Source organism: Ischnura elegans, chromosome 2 (genome assembly GCF_921293095.1).
Source record: "Ischnura elegans chromosome 2, ioIscEleg1.1, whole genome shotgun sequence".
NCBI classification, from domain to species: Eukaryota; Metazoa; Arthropoda; class Insecta; order Odonata; family Coenagrionidae; genus Ischnura; species Ischnura elegans.
The window spans coordinates 39,072,912-39,080,744 of NC_060247.1; the positions used below are offsets into that span (position 1 = coordinate 39,072,912).

The 7,833-nt window shown below is 39.7% G+C and overlaps 1 long non-coding RNA gene across 2 annotated transcripts; it reads right to left on the bottom strand.

Moving 5' to 3' along the window:
- Nucleotides 1-1,035: 1,035 nt before the first annotated feature.
- On the bottom strand, nucleotides 1,036-7,833 carry LOC124174038. 2 transcript variants are annotated; one of them, XR_006868844.1, is made up of 4 exons: nucleotides 7,746-7,833; nucleotides 7,464-7,587; nucleotides 3,243-3,395; nucleotides 1,036-1,369 (listed from the first exon to the last, which is right to left on the bottom strand). It is a non-coding gene; the product is annotated as an uncharacterized LOC124174038 (long non-coding RNA). The 2 variants fall into 2 exon arrangements; XR_006868843.1 differs by lacking the exon at nucleotides 1,036-1,369 and having other exon boundaries at nucleotides 3,033-3,395.

Sequence of the window (7,833 nt, forward strand, 5' to 3'; positions counted from 1 at the left end):
TGGGTGAGTTTGTGTAGTGAGTAATATCCAATTCATGTCATTGATGAGAAGTTTTGGAGACTGATACGTACTTGGGCAGTATTTACTTGTTTTTCTTACACCAAACTGCTTTTTTTCTGTTTATACCTGTATCAGAAGCTATCCACTGTTTTACCTGGAATGCAGGGTTTTTAGCTGGTGAGAGTAGTGGTAAGAGCTGTGTGGACACAGGTAGGAGGGGACATGTCCCCTTTACCCTGCCAGCAAGATGAATAGCAAGAGAAATATTTTGATCAATGTCTTTTAATTCATGGGTGTGTACGTTTTGGGGATATACTTACTCTTGGTAAGTTCATGTTCTCATGGTGGTGGCTGTTGCTTACGTTGTGTTGTGCTGGTGCTGCAGCACATTGAAGTTGTTAAAAATATAGGATCCTTTTTGAATTCAATTGGATCCAACTTAAGTTAATTTTCTCTACTGATCAGTATTACACAAATCAAATCTTTACACTTCTCCTACAGATGAGTGGACATAAGATTTGCACTACATGATACGTGGGAAAGTTCCCACGCAGCTTGCATTCACTGGGATTCTCTATATCAGTAGCAAACAATGTTCTCTTTTACATATGCAAATGCTTCGTGAACTACCTATGTGCTGTGCCTCGGCGGTGCGGAGTGAAATTAACTCTTTGACGGCTCACGGTGCCCACCAGCCACGAGTGTGATCTGGTGCCGGATGCTCTGGATAAATCATAACTTTGAATGCTTTGCTTGCCGGAGATCACGAAATATTCCAGGCAAACGGCAACAGGGCAAACTAGGCCAATCCTAGCACTTAGCTAAAAGTTTCTGTAGTTTATGAGTGGTGCATTTTTGACCGAAACATCACTTGTAATTTTCTTCCTACTGGCATCAGCTATCCAGGATAAAAAATTCCTCAACACAATTTTTCTTCACCGTGGATAATGGGGTTTTTCACTCAGACCCAAAATCGCAATTCATCCAAAGAATAAGGCAGATGGAAGGAAACGATAATTGATGTCAAAAATAACATACTATTCATTCAGATGCATATTCTCTCAATAATTTAAAATATTAAAAAAACGCATAAATTGCTGCTGTATTTTCATGAGATGCTGACATTAGAGTTTTGGTTTAAGAAATCGTTCAGAGAAAACTTCTCATCGTGAGAAAGACCCTTCAGGAGATATTACACAACAGCAAACCATACTGCAGCATACAGCAACCACTGATGCTGAAAAGTTTCTTGGGTTTTCCACCGGTTCATGTTCTCCATGTCTCCTGACGTTTCGAGAACGACTTGCTGTTCATCCTCTGGAGATCTGCTGAAGATTCCCTTCTCTATCTTCCCTTCTCTCCGTCTATCCTGAAGCGTATATGAAATGTGCAATTAAAAATTAATAAGTACTCAGATTACTCGAATCAAGGTTTTGTTTGCAATTATTTATTTCCACGTTTTCATTAGTTGCCTTATTTACAACAGCGTGAACAGATTTTATAAAAAATAAATAAAATAAAGGTGTCAGAAGATTGAAGAGAACCTGATACTTTTTTGAAAGGATTATTTAAAAAGGTTATTTTAGAGGATTTTTATATTTCAGGCAGTTTCAGGGAACAAATTCATTAAATAGATAATAGAATCATAAATGCATTATAAAATGTTATGAGCTGTGAAATCCTCACTTTTTGTTATCTTTATTTAGCTTTTAAGAGCCAGAATAACCTCAAAATCCATTTCCAGGCATGAAATTTTCTAAAATTTTTCGAAGGAGGATCACTGGAATCCCCCAGTAAGGAGGGCACCATCATGAGCCCCAGCCGAGGGGGGTGGCGAGTTGAAAAAAGGAAATCATAATCAGCAATAAAAAAAAATGGTGAAAAAGCGTAATATCATCCATTTTTTTAGGGTCAGCCGCAAAACATGAGCCTTCCGCAAATATAGAGGTAAATCGAAAAAATTGTTACAATTGCAACACCTTGAAACAGCGGGTGTCCCACCAGTATGGGCCCCAGGCCACCCACATCCTTAATTTGGCCCTGGAGCAGAGTGATCATGAGGAGGAAAAAGAAACGTGATGGCATTTTTCCCGCTCTAGGCTAACCTACCCTTGGATCCCCTCTCGTGCATGTATCCAAGGAGCATTTCCTGGAATTCTGACATGCTCCTTTGACCCTCCCATGCCAATTGTTTCTTGGGCGCACTACCCCACGACCACCGAGAGAGAAAAAAAAGTGCCCCAAAAAGTGACTCTCTTGGTGATCCCCACACTCCTGCCCCCTCTACTCACCCACCTCCTTAGGAATACATATATACAGCCCAAGAAGTAATCAATATCCTGAAAACATCCATACAACGTTTTCAGTGTTAACATATGACATCCGTGCAATATCCATGTTCATCAAATTTCGGGGCAGTTATTCTCCACTGTGTAAAAGCAAAAAACAAAAATAAGGAGACATTATTTATCCCTGGCTTGCGATGGGTTGTTCAACCGTGGCTGAACTGTTTCATTTCAGAGTGTTGACTCTTTTTATTTCTTACTCCGGACTCAGCATTTCTGACACTGGTACTAGAACATTTCCAAAATGTACCTCTTGGTTACCACTGATTTTGAGTGTTAAGGATAAGAATCGCAAAATGATAATATAATAATAGATTATTGACAAATTATTATGGTTTTATTTTATCCTTTGAGCATTCATAGACTTTCTCATTTGCGATATGCATCCTATCCAATTCACCAAAGTCAATGCAAACTGAGAGAGAAGCTGCAATCTTTATATTCTTTTTTCTGTTACTTTGGATTCTCTCGGTACCAAAATGTTCATAATTGATTACACTCTACGAAAAGCATTGAAATAAATGAATGGATGCTGATTCTCGCAGTCTGTAGTAGCAACCAAATAAATTGGATACTAGAGCTTCATTTTCTTTGCAGTGGCAGGAAAAACAAATGGGCGGAATAAATTCGCAGTGAACCTAAGACACTTTTTTTAATTTACATTAATTAATTACTTAGACATTGGTCAATAGTACAGGCATTTGTGGTGTATTTACATAAAGTATTAGCTTCATTTATGTTTTTTTTAAATTTTTAATGGGACCAATGAAGGTGTAACAGTTTCATAAAACATGATTTTTTATCATCATAAGAAATTTACAATTGATTGCTTGAATCATTCAGGATCCTCCGGTAGTTTTGGCCATACTTTGGAATTCATTCTTCATTCATGTTTACCTGGTATTTCGTGCGGGAGGCCCCATAAACGGCAAGTACATTCATATTTACTTGAAGGACCGCAGAAACCTCCATGAGGTGTCAAAGTCAGACAAAAAGAGTTGCATTTGGCCTCATCCGGACACCCAGCATTCAGAACACAGGCTTCTCCATCTAAAAGAAGCAGGAATTCATCGAATTAGTCAAAGAAAACAATGATAAAAATAGTTTATTTACAAATTTGACTAATAATATCACTCGCACAAAACTAGGAGATATAATGATGTGCATGTCCAACCATCTAACTTATCTTTGACACTAAAGGGCCTAGGGCAATATGTACAAAAAGTCTATAATAACTGTGGCGGAGCTCTTAATTTCAAGCGCCGTCACCAAGGCCAGCCACCTAGCCGAGGTCGTTGCCCTGAGGTCCCTGATGCCGCCGCCAGGGTATGCGGAACCTAGCGCCAGGAACAAGACGGAGACGCTGACGAAACGGCAACCGAGAAGGACTATCGCGCGAGCAAGTGTATCGCTTACCATCGCTATAAACGTGGTCGAATTTACTTTCGTTTACTTCATTGAAGTGAGGTTATTACCAGAGTACCCATAAACCCCTTCAGTAACTTACCCTTGATTATTAAGAATGAAAGGAGACTGCCTCAATTTAAAATGGCAGTCTTTTCATTTTTCATTGATCAATGTTTTTATAGTATAGATGAATATCTGTGTTTTGTAAGAAATTGAGATGAACCTCTGTGAGTTTGGGTGATAGAGTTTGTACTTTAAGCTTTTTTGACGTGCCTTATATACATGCCCTGTTCATATCAGTGTATTGTGTCTGCTGGCGAATAAAATTATTATTATTATTATTACTTTGGGGACGTTCAAGTGCCACGCAAGTGCTCCTTGGTGATGGAGTAAGTGGGGTGCGGAGTAACGAGTTCGCATCAAGGAGGTTGGAATAACCAATTAATTATTATTATAAAAATATAATAATTAAAATTTTGCGAGTAAATTCCAACCTCTTTGGTTTGCATACTTTTCCTGCCAGGTAAGGAGGAGGGTGTCAAAGCTTTGCTTACTTAAGACATGAAGGTCTTACTCTTAGTTAAGAAAAGGGTAGTGTTAGAGTAAAGAATTCGGTAGGTTTTATGCCCAAAGCAATTTTTCAACATTGCACGGAACACCTACTCTTTATATAGTGTAAAATCTGCATACATATAATAAATATGTTGTTTATTAATTCATAATAAATTTAGTTCATTGAAAATCACTGCTTAAGTATTACATAAGTGTGCATTTCCATTTTGATCAATTGATTATTCTAAAGAAATACTTTAAACATAGCGTATAACTTTTCCTTTTCTTTATACAAAGCAAATACGGTTACGTGTTGAAGTCCAGGGTCGGTTAAAGCTTGATTGAAGTGTGTAAAATTACAAAATTTTATGTGCTGTTCTATCATCACGATTGATAAATTGTTTATTTACCATGATTCATATGGTGCAGCAATCTTTGAATCAGTTTTTAGCATGTATTTAAAAAGTGATAAAAAGCAATTATTTATTTCTGTAGGAAACCAGTAACTGACAGCATAAGAGATTAACTCTTAACAACGGTGCTCGAGTCAAAAGGAACTGTTACGCATGAAAAAAAGAGGAAGAGGCAAAATTCAAATAGAGTATCTAAACAGAACGTATCATAGGCAATGTTCTCACATCAGATCAGCACGAATTAAGTTGACGGCTGGCTCTATCTGTCCTACACAAGGGCTTACTTATGTTCCAAACTATAGAAGGGGGCAAGCCGTGGTCGTTCAAGTTGTAACTCAGAAAAGGTTATGGATACCACAATTTCAAGAAAATTATAACAGCGCTTTCATAACGTATTTTAAATTATTTGCTCAAAAATAAGATATTTTTTGTTTTAACTACATGCTTTATACGAAAATCACCTTTGATGGATTTAAAGAATTTTTTTCAAAACTTTCGCTTTGAACTAAATTTACTTTTGCTTCTGGGGGAACAGCTAACCCCTCCTGCCGCCTCCCCCTAAGTATGCCCATGGTCCTGAACGTGGTAAAGGAAGGCATGGCAATGTGTTTGAATATTCCGTGATCCGTCGTGATTACACCAAATGTTATGCTCTCGCATGAGGGAAACTGATTTTAAGGCATACTCTCAGCGGCCGGCACAGAGCTTGCCGAGGTACTTCTTACCCCATAGCAGGTATTTGTAGTTCTTTCTCTTATGTAATCCATTTGCAATTCCGAACAATAATGGACACGCAGGCTCGGATTTCCCTCAGCGTTAGGCCCCCTTGCAAACACATCGATTTTGGATGGCCGGTAACATACATGATCATTAATTATGAACATGATCATGTAGTTTTGGAGAGAATATTTTGTTACAACAGGATTTTTAAGTTGTTATCATCTCTAAGCACAGGAGATGGAATACATTTTCTGTCTTCCATGAAAGATATCGGCAGAAATGGTTCCTAAGTTATGCCACCTGTTAAACATTGTGACTACAGAATATGTGAACGATTTGAAATCAATTTTTCAAATTCTGATATAGGAAATGTAGCATTTTAAATTTTCGTTCAGAAATACCCCCTCACTACATTTCCCTCTTCCCCTTTCTTCCACTCCCCTCTTCCCCCTCCCCTCAACCCAGAAACGCTTTGCTGAGTCACACTGTGCGAGCGGCTCTCTGGAGTGTGCTATGCTGTGAGCGGTGAGGCAGTTCCACAAAAAGTCGTTTATGCCATCACTATATTGGAATATGGATGCCCAATTTTCTACCGGTGATGCGCTCCTTGCATAAACCCCGGATTTTAACCGGTCAAACGATCACTTGCTTGGTTGTTGTGCCGGCGCCAGTGATCCACGATGTCAATAGCGGGCTACTAACGGGCTTTTTTATCGGTGGCGGTTGGTGGTCGGCGAGGCCCGTGAGGAACCTTGCTCACACGCCGATTTTGGACGGTCGATTATAATTAAATATCGGCCAATAATGAACAATGGGAGTGCATTGGAGGTTGCACACTCACCGACCGCGCACAGTAGGGATCGCAAAAATCGATTTTTTTCAAATCCATCTGGCCCAATGAAAAAAAGTTGTGGGACCGATCAAAAATAAGGCCTGAAAATTTTGAGACCTCTACGTGAACCCCTGACCCTCGCTCAAATGCAATTTAGGGGGGGAAGGTCGAAATTCGAAAAATATAAAATTTTATGGTCATTCCCTATAAATTTTGCCGAGTTACTACTCTTTCAATACAAAAATTTCGTGCATTTTGACGTATCTGCCATCGTTTAGCCACAAAATGCCTAATTTGAGTCCGCGCCCGCGAAGAAAATATTACCACGCCCGCGCAGCGTCGCGGATACAAGAGCTGCTAGCCGATCCCGTCCCCTCCCCGCTCGGTTCTCCCCCTCCCATGCCTCGAATGCAGCAAAATTCATCTCGCGTGTGCTGCTAGGAGGGCGTTTATTTTTGATAATATAATTCGGAAGATGGTAGAAGAAAACGGTGCGTAGTAGCTAAAAATATTTCATCACTTCTCTAAAAGTTGGTAACATCGATTTGTTTAACGCCGACGAGGCGCCAAATAAGGGACAAGTCGTCTCACTACGCACCGTTTTTTTACCTTCTACCATCTTCCGAATTATATTATCAAAGATAAACGCCCTCCTAGCAGCACACGCGAGATGAATTTTGCTGCATTCGAGGCATGGGAGGGTGAGAACCGAGCGGGGAGGGGACGGGATCGGCTAGCAGCTCTTGTATCCGCGACGCTGCGCGGGCGTGGTAATATTTTCTTCGCGGGCGCGGACTCAAATTAGGCATTTTGTGGCTAAACGATGGCAGATACGTCAAAATGCACGAAATTTTTGTACTGAAAGAGTAGTGACTCGGCAAAATTTATAGGGAATGACCATAAAATTTTATATTTTTCGAATTTCGACCTTCCCCCCCTAAATTGCATTTGAGCGAGGGTCAGGGGTTCAAGTAGAGGTCTCAAATTTTTCAGGCCTTATTTTTGATCGGTCTCACAACTTTTTTTCATTGGGCCAGATGGATTTGAAAAAAATCGATTTTTGCGATCCGCCCTAGCGCACAGGTTACGGTAAAATACCGGTTTGACACTGTGGATCACCGGCGCCAGAACAAAAACCAAGAGAGTGATCGCTCAATCAATTATATTATTATTACATGAAGGCAACTGGCTCACCTTCCGTCGGATGCAACCAAGGGTCATGATAACATTCTTGCGGGTCGAAGGTTGATGTCAGAGACAGCACTCCCATAAGGAAAATCAGGCTTACGATAACTCTCATTCTCACGCGAAGTAAATTCTGTAACGAAATTTTTTTCTATTTACTTATAACAAACTTTATCATTAAATCATTCAGTTAATCTTAGGAAATTGTGTGAACCTTTAAGAATATTTTTACAAGGAAAGTTAGACAAAAGTATTCAATATAACTTTATGTGAGTGAATTTAATGACTTACGTCAGTGTGAGAATGAACGGCGCCAAGACCGAGTATGATTTTTCGTCCGTCCGTCCGTCCCCCTTCAAAATCGCCAGGCTTATGCAGC